Genomic DNA, 14,250 nt, shown 5'->3' with positions numbered 1-14,250 from the left:
ACTACAAGGTCTTTTTTAAATGCTAGTGATTTGAAAAGCTCTTGCTAATGCAATGCTATGGGGAATTTTTATAAAGTCACATCCCTTCAGTGAGAACACAACATAGGATTACATTAGCAAGAGCTTTTAAAACCACAAAGCGCTTAGAAAAGCTCTTGTAGCGAGAATTAACCCTAAGTGAGCAACATAGATGAGATTTGCATATTCAAGAGTGATGTATCATGGGAATCCGCCGTTGCTCAAATAAAGGTAACCCAAGGTGAGAGACATATGGAGGCTGACATATATTGCCTTTTAAACAATGCACATTGTTGGGCTGTCCTGCGGTTCATCAGCATCTAATACTTTTCGTGATAGCCTCTGAACAAGTATCCAGATCAGGTGTTTCTGACTGAGGACTGGATTAAACGCATGCCTGTTTTAGGTCTCTTTTCCACTGACAGTTTAACTGTGTGCTCAGCAAGCAGTTACTAGGCAGCAGTGAGCAGTTGCCAGGCAGCAGCAGCAAGCAGTTGTGAGTTTGAGAGGCATTTCACTGCATATCAACTGTCTGTGGAAAAGAGGCCTAAGGTGGGTGATTCAGACCATTATATTCAGTGTTGCTTTTCAGTAAAAGGGCTTTTTGGTCTCTTTTAGCCCAATATAGTTTCCTAGTAGTTCTGGGTCACCATGGGCTTGATTCACCAAACCGCGCTTTTAAAGCAGCACAGCTTAATGAGAGGAGCGTTAGCTCAGCGCACACTGCTGCAGTAGTGCAGCGTAGCATGCGTTGGTAACTTACGCACACTCCTTGTAACTAACGGCCACTCCATTCCTCCGGCCGAGGGCCCCGTCGGGTCCAGTGGCTTTAATGGATGTGATCCCTGCACGTTGATTGGCCCAATTGGCTGGTTATCACTATTGGGCCAATCAAAGTGCTGGGATCATGTCCTAGAAAGCCACTGGACCCGAAGGGGCCCAGGGCAGGACGAGTGGAGCGGCCGTTAGTTACAAGGAGCGCGTGTAAGTTACCAACGCATGCTACACTGTGCTACTGCAGCATTGGGTGCGCTGAGCTATAGCGCTCCTCTCATTAAGCTGCGCTGCTTCAGGCCTCTTTTCCACAGGCAGTTGATAGGCAGTGAAATGCCTCTCAAACTCTAACAACTGCTCACTGCTGCCTGGTAACTGCTTGCTGAGCACACAGTTCAACTGTCCTTGGAAAAGGGGCCTTAGAAGCACAGCTTGATGAATCGAGCCCCATGAGCCATGGTCCAAGCCCTATTCTATAGAGCTGTATCAGTCCCCGCCATGCACTGAAGAGGGCCAGAAAGTCCAAAACACAGACTGGATGCATGCTGGATTCATGTCTCTGTAAAATACAGGCTCCCTATACACCAGCGGTTCTGGATGTGCGCCTGGCTTTTCAGGGGCATATGTTTCGCATATTTGGCAGTGATGCATCATGGGAAACCACAGTTGCTCGCTTAACAACTTGCCGACCGCACGCTTATACCGTGCGTCGGCAAAGTGGCAGCTGCAGGCTGATTAATCAGGAAGCAGCCGCTCGCACGAGCGGCTGCTTCCTGTCAATTCACGGCGGGGGGCTCCGTGAATAGCCTGCGGGCCGCCGATGGCGGCTCGCAGGCTAAATGTAAACACAAGCGGAAATAATCCGCTTTGTTTACATTGTACGGCGCTGCTGCGCAGCAGCGCCGTAAGGCAGATCGGCGATCCCCGGCCAATCAGCGGCCGGGGATCGCCGCCATGTGACAGGAGACAGCCTGTCACTGGCTGCACAGGACGGATAGCGTCCTGTGCAGCCCGGATCTCCAGGGGGGGCCAGGTAGGAGAGGGAGGGGGAGGATTTCGCCGCGGAGGGGGGCTTTGAGGTGCCCCCCCCCCCCCCCCCCCCGCCGCAACACCCGGCAGGCAGGAGCGATCAGACCCCCACCCCCCCCCAGCACATCATCCCCCTAGTGGGGAAAAAAGGGGGGCGATCTGGTCGCTCTGCCTGCACGCTGATCTGTGCTGGGGGCTGCAGCCCACCCAGCACAGATCAGCTGAAACAGTGCTGGTCCTTAAGGGGGGGGTAAAGGGTGGGTCCTCAAGTGGTTAAATCTGAATTATCGCAAATATCTCATTTTATACTGAGATCTGGGAACTTGCCTATAAGGGAGGTGTGTGGACTTTTCCTTGCATCAGACATTTACTTGCCTACTGGGGGGCTTCTCTGTATTTCCCCTGTCTAGATGGAAGCTTCCATCTTTTTCGTCCGGTGATGATGTAGCTCCTCCCTGGCCGCCATGATGCATGCAGGGAGATGTAATGCATTGATGTGGTTACATCTCCAAGTATGCATTTGCGGTGGCCAGGGACACTCTTTCATTGCAGGAACGTCAACCTGCAGGACAGAGAAGATGGAGGCTTCCATAAACTCCTCGCATAGCCTTACACAATATGAGACAAGAGAAGACTGTCCCTATAAAGAGAATCCTGTTTATTTTCATAGGACTAAAGCTGTTTGTTTCCTTTTTCTGTTTAATCATTAACTTTTTTATTCCATAGTCCTTCATAGCTGTTTTGGTTTTGTCTGCTGGTTAATGATCAACTGACATATTCTGCAAATGTAAAATATAATTCAGACTACAGAACCTTTAAAAACATACCTGAACTTGAGGTGGTGAACCTGTATGGATAAGAGCCTACCCTCACAATTTTTTTATTTTTTTTATTTTTTTCCCAAGGCACAAGTTCCAGGGGATTTTATTCAGATCCTGATTTCACTGACTGAGGCTCACAGTGGGATGTTGTGATGTTAGTACAACGCAACAAAAGTTGTAATGCATATGAACGCTGCGTAAATGTTGCACAGTAGATACAGTGAAGCATACAGGCAATGAAACGTATGCTTCACTGTATTTGTTCATGTGCATTTTAGAGGTGACCCACTGCAGGAGTGCATTACTATAATGCAACCGTGTGAACCCACTACAAATCGCAAATTTAATTTGCGTTTTGTAAGTGGTTTCATGAGCATTTTCCTGCTATTTTGGTAGCAATTTTAAAGTGTAAGCTTTTTTTTGCCAGCGATTGTCTAGTGATTTTTAATTCTGATTGTTCCTTTCAATCTATTATTATTTTTTTTTTACAGTTTGCTGTAATTTAAAATTGCACACAAATCCAGGGCTGGAGTCCGAGTCGAGGAGTCGGAGCAATTTTGGGTACCTGGAGTCTGAGTCAGTTTCATAAAATGAGGAGTCTGCCGAATGATTTTTGTACCAACTGCACAGCCCTGCACAAATCGCTATGTGTAGGGATTCATGAGCCAGCGCTTCAATACTTTACATTGAAGCGCAATCGCTCCCAAAATGCTGTGATTTGAGATTTTGCTAATCGCAATCGCTACTGTGGAATTTGTTACATTTATTTACAATGGCAAAGTGTTTAGGAAAACAGGTGTTGAAGCAGTGTTCTCCCCAGAATTTTATTATTTTCCAGCTGGGTGGCATGAAAAAATACCTGGGTGGGGTGTGAGGGGGGGGGGGTGGGGGGGTGACGCAGGGCTGGCACAATTCTGCTTACAGCATAGGATGAGCATGAGGAGGCGAGCCGATGACAGCTGGGTGCTCACTAAAATTAGCTTGGTGTAACACCCAGCTAAAAGAACCTGGGGAGAACACTGGAGGATTTATGCCTAGAGTCGGTCTTTAAGTTCTGCTTAAAGTGAACTTCCGGACTAAAAATCTACTCAGCAGAACTGAAAAGGCTTGGTGTTTCTTTAACGGTTTCACAGCATCAGAACTTGGATTTTCTTACCAAAGCATAATTTTTTGCTGCATTTTTAGCTAAGCTCCACCCATCAAAGAAAAAAAGCCCAGGCTTTTTTCCCCTGATGCTGTGCAGAGCATGATGGGATTTCATATGTTGTTCATGTTGCCTAGCAACTGGGAGAGGTGCTCAGGACACAGGACAGTTGGAACTGTCTCATGCTCCCTGTCACCTCCTTTCAACCAAAAAGATGACTGCCATCATGAACTCAAACACTTGCCGGTTCTTTTAAAACAGGGTGGGTAAGAGATTATATTACTCATCTATTTTAATTAACATAACTAATGTAACTTAATGACAGTATGTTTGTTTAGGCTGGAGTCCCACTTTAAGCTTCATTTTGTTTATGTTCATCTGTATATGTGCATTCTGTGTATTTTGGAACACGCATAGTCTACTTCACATAGTTGTGGATCTAATGTCTGCAGCATTTTAGAGACTTTCGGTTCTGCCTCTATATTCCCCCCCCCCCCCCCCCCCCCTCTCCATCCCAAACCACTAAGCAGCAGCTCGTTTTAAGGATGCTGGGCTGTCTCATAAAAGATTGAGCATGACAGGATATAGACATGTGGCACCAATTTTTGGAAGGGAACGCAAAGGCTGGAGATGGATAGTAATTAAAAGGAAGGATCTGATTAAAGCAGGGCGAGTTAGATCTCTGGGTAAACTGCATACCTTCAACATTACAATGCAATTCCAGCTTCAGACACCATGTTATGTCCTTTTCCCATGAAGCATTACCTGACACCTGTGCTGTGTAAGGGAATAGCTCTGTGGCCTCCAATCAGATTAAGGACATTCCTTTTCCTGCCATTATTACTGTTGATGTGCCACATGATTTGAGTACAGATACGTGCTGTTCAGTTATTCACCCAACACATGATAGAAATGTTTATTTTCTTAAAGTGTAACTGTTGGTCATAAAATAAAAAATCAATTCTTTATTTTTATCTGGTAAACAAGTAATAGGGATGCTAACCAGGCAATCCAAAAGTTAAAATCACTGGTACTTTTCTTGTTAATAAATGATTATTCCCCAGTTTACCTGACTCTTAGGCCCGGTTCACACTTGCGGTGGCCCTCCGGAATCGCCGTGCCGGAGCCGCACCGCCTGCAGAACGGACGGAACGGACGCACGGCATAGCAATTAAAGCCTATGCGTCCGTTCACATGGGTCCGTTCTGCAGAACCGGAGCCGGACCGGAGCCGGACCGGATCCGGACTCCGGCCTCCGTTCCAACATGCGCTATTTTTTCCTCCGGCTCCTCCGGCAGCCGTATCCGGGGCGGAGCCGGACTGCACCATCCGGCCAATACACACCAATGGGAACCGGAGGCCGCACAACACACTGGCTGAGAAATCCGGATGTTCTACCCCACTTCCTATGCGGATTATTGCGGCGATATTGGATGGGGACACATGGGGAAGCATTTTGGAGTGGAGCAGCACAGCTGGATCCGGATCCGGAGATGTTGGCAGCATGTCGCAGGTGGAGGTGAGTGCTAAGCAGCAGAGGGCCTGATTCCACAGGTCCCCCTTCTGCTGACCTCCCAGACCCCAACTTTTTTTTTGTTTTTTTAGGTACTTTTGCCAAACGGATCCGGATTGCATCCTGATGACCACCTGATGCAACCTGACCGGATCCGGATCGGATCCGGATCAGAACCGTACGGTTCCGATCCGGATCCGGTCCGGATCCGGTCAGGTTATCCGGTCCGTTTGGCACACAACCGCTAATGTGAACCGGGCCTTATTTGGTACACAAAAAGGAAGTTGCAGGGCATGCTGAGTTGTCCTTTTTTGCTGTTCTATGTCCCCTCAGACTTGACTAATGCAGGCTGATTGGCTGAAGCCTCTTTCCCTCCTGTTTCCCCTCCCACACCTCTGTTCCTCTCCGATTGGCCACTATTTCTCATGCTGAGACAATGCTTTCTATAGTGGAAGGTGGGCAATGCATACATAATCAGGCAGGGAGGAAATTGCATCAGGATTGGTTTCAAAATAGCTACACTTAAAATGGGAAATTCTAAGAAGGATTTTCTGATTGAGATTAAAACTTGATTTGACACCAAAGCTCTCCTTCATTTGTTGGGACCCTGTACACAGTTAAAAACAAGCTCTGCATGCATGCACAGATTTAAAGCAATTCTGAAGCCACCTGATTGAATTTGCTAGAAATCGATGCCTAATCGATTTTTCAATAAGTCAATTGAATCCAATCAAATGTACCAGAAGGAAGATATTGATAGGTGGCGGAGTGGGAGCGACAGTGCTGGAAGTAGGTGACTGAGAAGTCCTTCTCGCTCCATAGAGTATCTGACCTTTTACAGTATGTCGCTTCAGTGTTACATTAACCACTTGCTGTTCTTGGATGTGACTCGCTTCTAAATTTGCCTCCCTAAAGATTGTGTGACATGAGGGTCCCATTGTGCACTAACCCAGCTGCCACACGCTCGTGCACACACACGCCTCCGTCGTTCCCCGCATGCGTGCACCAGTCGAAGGCCTGGAACCCACTAGAACGTTTTTTGTGAATTAAGGGAGTGCTTTCAATCGCTAGCAATTTTTCCCTAAACACTCTGCCGATGTAAATGGATGGGACAGATTCCAGTAGAGCGATTGTGATTAAGGAAATCGCGATTGCAGGACATGCAGCATTTTGGGAGCATTTCCATTCTAACAAATTTGTATATGAGCAGGGAAATCGCTCCCAAAATCTCTTGCAAAATGCTATCACAAATCGCTAGCGATGGCGTTTTGTGCGTTCTAGTGGATTTCAGGGCTTAAAGGGATACTGTAGGGGGGTCAGGGTAAAATGAGTTGAACTTACCCGGGGCTTCTACTGGTCCCCCGCAGACATCCTGTGTTGGCGCAGCCACTCACAGATGCTCCGGCCCCGCCTCCGGTTCACATCTGGAATTTCAGACTTTAAAGTCTGAAAACCACTGCGCCTGCGTTGCCGTGTCCTCGATCCCGCTGATGTCATGAAGAGCGCACAGCGCAGGCCCAGTATGGTCTTGTGTCTGCGCAGTACACTCCTGGTGACATCAGCGGGAGCGAGGACACGGGCGTGCAGGCGCAGTGGTTTTTTGACTTTAAAGTCAGAAATTCCAGAAGTGAACTGGAGGCGGGGCCGGAGCATCGGTGAGTGGCTGCGCCAACACAGGATGTCTGCGGGGGACCATTACAAGCCCTGAGTAAGTTCAGCTCATTTTCCCCCGACCCCCCCACAGTATTCCTTTAAGGTGAATGATTGCTCAATAGCAGCAGTTATTCATTGAGAGTTAAAACAAAAAATAATGTTTTAAGTGACATTGTCCCATTAAATAATAAAGTGCCCACACCCACCCATGGTTAACATCTAACTTGGGAAGAATATGGGGGCTGCCATATTTTTTTTTCCTTTTAAACCATACCTGTTGCCTGGCAGTCCTGCTGGTCTATTTGGCTGCAGTAGCATTTGGATAACACCAGTAACAAGCATGTGGATAATCTTGTCAGGCCTGACAATAGTCAGAAACACCTGATATGCTGCATGCTGGCTCATGGTTTATGGCTAAAAGTATTAGAGGCAGAGGATCAGCAGCCAGGCAAGTGGTATTGCTTTAAAAGGAAATAAATATGGCAACCTCCATATGCCCCTCACTTCAGTTGTCCTTGAAAATTCATGGACTTCTGTAACAGCTGCCGTTTGTAGCAATTACTGTATACATGCATCAGTATGCTGTTGCCTAGCAATGTCTATACAGCCTTGGGGTTCACAATCTATGCTCCATAGCGACTGCATCAAGTCGCTACGGACTGGTGATAATAGTGCATTACATGTCCAACTAGTGATGAAACATGGCATGTTTAAGCAAGGTGAGCCAAATAATGTTTTTTGAGCTGTTTAACATCTGCCACTTGTCGAAACATGAAAAGTGTAATTTTACAATGATGCCTAATTTTCACCAATAAAATGCCTGTACAATTAAACAACTCGGGGAAAAATATTACCCAAAGCAACCCTAGATTATCCTAAAAAAATGTATTTGTTTGTTGGCATAAGTAATTAATTTATTGTGGTATTAATAGTGACACAGCCAAAATTGTCAGGAAGTGGTAAAATACCTGGAATGTGAAGTGGTTAAGGTGGCTATACACTACAGATGGCCATCAGGTAGATCCCTCTCAGATCAAAACGCTTTATGCATAGACATACACACTCTGGGACCACTATTCTCCAGAGCCGCACATACAGTATACATACTCTGAAAACGCTATTTTGCACTGTCACACAGGCATATGTATACACCCTCCAGTATCACATGGGCACATACAGTAATGTCCAATCTGGGTTCGCTATTGTCCAGTGTCACACAGACACACAAAGTATACACAGTCTGAGGCTGCTATCCTCCAGTGTCAGACATGCAGTATACACACTCTGGGACAACTATCCTTTAGCATCACACATACAGTATACACACTCTGTGTATACTGTATGTGTGACACTTCATGATAGTGGTTACACTCTGGCACTTCTTTCCTCCAATGTTTCAGGTACAGTAAACACACACTCTGGTACCGCTAGCTTGCAGTGTCACACATACAATATACATACTCTGGTTCCTCTAGTGTTGCGCGCACACACACATACGGTATACCTACTCTTGGACCACTTTCCTCCACTGTCACACAGACAAGTATACATACTCTGGTTCCGTTATCTTGCAGTGTCATACAGGCATGTATACACACTCTGTATGACTGCAGGATAGCGGTCCCAGACATGTATAGACACAATGGGACCTCTTATCTTGCTGTGTCACACAGATGTATATACACGCTGGAACCGTTGTCTTGTAGTGTCACACATACAGTATACACACTCTGGGGCCGCTATCTTGCAGTGTCACACAGGCATGTATACACACTCTGTGTGACACTGCAAGATAGCGGTCCCCACCGTCTCACCGTCATGTATGCATACTATGGTAACTCTACCTTGCAGTGTCACACAAATTTATAATAATGACACATTTGTAAACCGCTTTTCTCCTGTAGCACTTAGAATGTATAAGCTTGTCTCAGATCAGTACATAGTGATGGTACAGGAGAATAATTATGTGATCATAAATGTCGGACTAAACAGGTGGCTTTTCAGTTTTGTATTAAACGTGTCCAGGGTTGGAGCTGTTTTGATTAAATTAGGCAAGTCATTCCACAGGGTAGGGGCAGCATGACTGAAAGCTCTGGCTTCAAAGGTTTTTGGTTAAACTCTGGCGGTGGTCAAGTTATTAAATCCATTTGGTCTGAGGTTGTGGGAGGTGTGACACAGTTGCAACAAATCCTTCAGGTATCCAGGGCCTAGGTCGTGTGGGGATGTGTACACAATCTGACACTGCTATCTTGCAGTTTCACAAAATCTCTTCCTAAAATAATTCAGGCCTAGTGTGTATACATGTCTGAGACAGCCATCTTGCAGAGTTACACACTTTGTATGCAAGATAGCTGTCCCAGACATGTATACACACTAGGCCTGAATTATTTTAGGAAAAGTTTGAATTGCACGATTTCTACCACAAATTGCGATTCACGATTTTCAATGCACATCGATGGAGAGTATGCGTTCCCCCAGTATAGGTAGCCACGTATAGGTGCCCCCAGTATAGTTTAGCCAACTATAGGTGCTCTAGATAAAGATCCCTCTTTAGTGTATATAGCCAGATCCCCCCCCCCCCCTTGTTCCCCTCCCTTAGAGTATAAAGCCAGATTTGGCTCCACCTTTGTGTATATAGCCAGATCCGCAGATTTAAACTTTACTGGTGGAGGAGGCTGGGGGCAGAACTGGTAACTGGTGCGAAAGCAGCCGCTTTGACGATCTGAAGGTCATCTTGGGCCTGATCATGATTTTCGGTTTAAAACCAAAAATCGTTCAGCCCTATTATGGGACCTCCTATCTTGCACAGATTTATACACACTCTGGGACCGCTATCCTCCAATGTTACACAGACCCATATACTAACTCTAGGGCTGCTATGCTGCAGTGTCACACGTGTGTATTCATATACATACTCTGAGGCCAGACTGAATGCAAGTTTGTGTTTGGTGTTGTGGTAGGGGACTGAATATCTCAGGCATACATATGGAAAGCTCTCATGTTTCAGCTTTATCTGTTGGTAATAGGTCCTAGGATTCCAGTGCTGCAAAGCCATGTTATTACTATTTAGTATTTATATACCACTGTTTCTCTCTGTATAAGTACTTCATTTTCTCTTGGGCTGCATTGTTAATAAGAATTTAATTCTCAGTTTTGCATGACAGATCTACTTTAATGTTGTTAGCGTGCATGATTTTGTTTTGTAGCTCCCAGTCATGAATTGCGTTTTCTACATTTATCAGTCTCCGCCATGCCACACGAGAACTTCCCTGCTCCAGCTGCCAGGCAGGCAAGACAAGATAACAGCAGCTTAATAAAAGTTCACAACAAACCAGATGCATCTTAAAGAGCCGCAAACCCTACATCATTTGTTGTGTGTCTGCTTCAGTATTTTGCAGTTTTTGGTCCTGAAGAGCTAGGCTGGTGTAGCAGTTACCATGATTACAGGAGACCTTTAGTAAGGAAAATGGAATATGCCAGCTTCTTTGTATAAGGGCTTGGTGCCTGACGCCTGCACTGATCCTTCACCTCAGAATGTCCTCTCTGCACTAAAGGATACACACCAGCATAATGACCTTTAAACAAAAACGTTTCTTTGTTGCAGCTAATACAAATCCTGCAATATATGTGCACTATTTCTACTTCCTGATTCATGGAAGCAGACATATTGTTAACATCCTGTGCTTTCAAATTAGATTATCTGCCATCTCTGCAATGGCAGTCATGCGAGACGGGGGAGAGATCAAATTACAACTTATTAGTCACAGATGAGGGGGAATTAAACAGGCTAAACTCTCTAAACACATAGAGTGCATTTATCTCTGTTATCTTTCTGTCCTGTTTAAAGCCTCGTACACACGCCGTACTACAGGGAACGACGGGTGCGTCAGACCCTCCCGCTGGGCGGGCGTTCCAGCGACAGTACAGTGTGTGTACAGTCTGTCTGCAGACTGATAAGGCTGTTTCTGAAAGATCCACTTAGCGGATCGTTCAGAAACAGCCTTATCAGTCTGCCTGACAGACTACACACGCTGTACTGTCGCTGGAACGTCCGCCCGCCCAGCGGGAGGGTCTGAAGGACTCATCGTTCCCTGTAGTACGGCGTGTGTACGAGCCCTAAGGCTGCTTTCACAGTGGGATGTTAAAGTCCCACGTTACAACAGCCTGTAACGCAGCCCAACTCGCAGCAATTAAAAATCAATGGGCTGTTCACAGTGCACACGTTGCATACGAGTATAACGCTGCACGTTAAATGAAAGTGCATCATGCTGTGCGTTATACTCTTATGTGGCTGCGTTAGACTGCTTGCACATGCTCAGTAATGTATGTCATGAGAGGAGGAGGGGAGAGTCCATTGTGTCTAGCCACATGGCTAATTAATATTCACTCCACTGTAGTGTTGTCCAGATCATGAACTATTCGGATCATTGATCCAGATCTTTTTCGTGAGTCGAATCATCCGGGTCATCACAATGAACGATTCGGTTCACAGTGGGAGTCTGGAAGAAACAGGAACTGCAGCTTCTGTGCACAAGCACAATCTTCCTGCTGCATCTCTCCCTTCCCCATTAGCACCTTCAATGTGCCCTCATTCTCCTGCACCTCTCACTCTGCTGCACTCCTGCTTCCCTAGTAAAATGCTTCAAAGATTTGGTTCAAAGTATAGAGAGAAAACAGCGCACCAAGAGCCGTATAACGCAGCTCAATCTGACGTCCAACTTCAACACCACCATGCGTTGCTTTAGGGGCACGGTATGCGACCATAACGTCCCCTAAAATGCAACGTCTTGGTGTGAAAGAGGCCTAAGAGTTCAGGTAGGTAGCTAAGAGGGATATAGAGGCTGCCAATTTCCTTATAAACAGAGTTGCTAGGCTGTGCGTTTCTAAACCAGGAGAGGAAAATCGTTTAACTTGTCTACAAGCTTGTCAGAGCCAGTAGCTGCCAGTTAGTTTGCAGGAAGTAGGTTTATTAACCAGCAGCTGGAAACATAGGCCACACTTAATTCTACTTGGATCAATAAAGATTTGCATGTTGGGTATTTTACTCATTGCTGGAAGTGACACTTTTTTTTGATGGGCTTGTCCACCTTTACAACAAAGCTAATGAACCTCTAAGCCAGCGCTGTCCAACGTTTTGAAATCGACACACTGAAAAAACGTCAAATATTTATGGTATGTAGCAGCATGCATTATGTATGATTTGAACAAATCCCACTGGAACATTTTGTGGTTTTGTGTACTTTACAACAACACAGGATATGTTAGAGTTGGACATTACAATGTATTAAAGCCAAAAGAGAAAAAACAAATTTCAGGCCTTACTGCCTGTCTCCTCCATCCTCTGCAAAGGTTCTAGTTCCAATGGGGCCCCCAGGCGAAATTAATCTGGGGGCCCCCTGACAGTTATTTCCCCCCCCCCCCCCCAGGAGCTCTATGAGCCCTTTTGTTGCTACCAAATCCCCCCCACCAACCAATAGATCCCTCAAGCTAGCTGCTGCTACCCCCTGCCCCCCCCCTCATTTTTACTGTGGTACCCTGCAAAGTTTTGGGCTCGTCCATTAGTCCCTGGCTTTGTGTTCCCTTTTTCATCCACTCGGGCATCTCTCCTTCATGACCCGGGGCATGTTATTACGTAATTACATGCCGCTGGGTCACGGAAAAGATTTGGCTGGCAGGAATCCCCGAGTAACTGTAGCCATGAGGAGCACGCCCGTTGGGACAGGTGAGTTGCTACACTGACGACAATTTTTCAGGGTAATGCAAAGTTGGGGGAGACCTGGGAGTAGGGTCAGCAGCCTAGGTTGAGTATCACTGGAAGTGCTGGGCCTGCATACCAATATACAGCACGCTATAGATATAGGAAGTGTTTTCTTAAACAATAGTTTTTATTATAGATTTTTTCAAAAATAAATGAAACATTTCAGAAGAAGTTTAAATGTTTTGAAATTACTTACATAACCTATCTGTATAAGAGTCATAACAGTGTATTACCAGATATTATAAAGCTAAATCAATAAATCAGTGTAACATTACATCTTATGTAGAAAATCAGGTTATTATTCTTAACTTTTTATGACTGGGTATAGTTCTAAACACAGCGATTGAATGTTGTCATTATAAACCAAGATATCATCTTGGTGTTAACAAACTGTTAGTTATCTTCTTATGACGTATAATTCAATAAGATCAATGTGTATTATAAAGTCCCATCAGTAAGTTGTAGCTAGATAGTTATTAAGATAGTTGTTTGTGAGTCATAGGTTCAGTATGTCATATGGATATTTGGTTTAGGTCTATAAGATTTGTATTAGGGGTTTTCCATCTTATATTGGTATGGAGAATGAGGAATTATAAACTGCGCTGTAGGAAGTGTTTTCTGATGGTAAAACCAGGATAATTAACGTAAAACTGGGTATCCTATATAATCAACATTCTATTTGTCACTACAGTGCCTCTTAAACCTGCTTACCGCCAATGTACTGTGTATCTACGCCCCTGTGGACTTTACTTCAGCGCCAGGGTCGTAGATACACGTATCGCACTGTTTACAGCAGCGCACTTAAACCTTTCTGACCCCTCCCCAGGTGAGGTCTGATCGGTGAATAGGAACATGTGTTCCCATTCACTGATCACAGTGCCAGTAGTGAATAATCATCTGGCATTGTTGAGATGCCGATTGTTATTCACAGTTCAGTAGACAGGATACTATGGGGACATCTAGTGACCAAAAATAAAAATACATCTACAAATGTTAATTAATAATAAAAAAGAATAGTTACCCAATATTAACCCCCAGTTTCCCCAGCTTATCAGTATAACTATAGTGAATGTTGGGTTTTTGTTTTTGTTTTTTTTAAAGAGACAGCATAAAAATCATAAATAATTACCTTAGGGACTCAGCTCTTTTTTTTAATATGTATGTCATTAAGGTATATCACTATTACTTTTGGAAATCAAGGCTTGTAATCCTTGATCTAGTATAAAGAAACACACATGAAAAAAAAACCCTTAGTTCCACATAAAATATTGTCGCGATACAGTATACTAGGGCCACAATTTAAACATTTTAATAACTGGGACAAATGGGCAAATGTTGGGATTATCTATCATAGCACATCTTACTTTAAAACTATAATTGCTGAAAACTGAGAAATAATACTTTTTTTTTTTCCCTTCTTATCACTCCCTTTTAAAATGCCGTTAAAATGATTCTAAGCAAAAAGTACCACCCAAAGAAAGCCTAATTTGTGGCAAAAAAAAAATATGTATAGATCATTTTGATGTCATAAATGGCGATA

The 14,250-nt window shown here is 44.8% G+C and overlaps 1 protein-coding gene across 1 annotated transcript in view; it reads left to right on the top strand.

The window, feature by feature from the left end:
- The first annotated feature begins 549 nt into the window (after positions 1-549).
- Positions 550-14,250, top strand: part of CHD9 (chromodomain helicase DNA binding protein 9) — a 246,922-nt gene continuing 233,221 nt past the window's right edge. Inside the window, 1 exon segment of the mRNA XM_068259704.1 lies at positions 550-570. The gene's annotated coding sequence lies outside the window, so the exon portion shown is untranslated.

Source organism: Hyperolius riggenbachi, chromosome 11 (assembly GCF_040937935.1).
Source record: "Hyperolius riggenbachi isolate aHypRig1 chromosome 11, aHypRig1.pri, whole genome shotgun sequence".
NCBI classification, from domain to species: Eukaryota; Metazoa; Chordata; class Amphibia; order Anura; family Hyperoliidae; genus Hyperolius; species Hyperolius riggenbachi.
The sequence above is the reverse complement of the archived record's forward strand: the minus strand, read 5'-3'. Positions and strand labels throughout refer to the sequence as shown.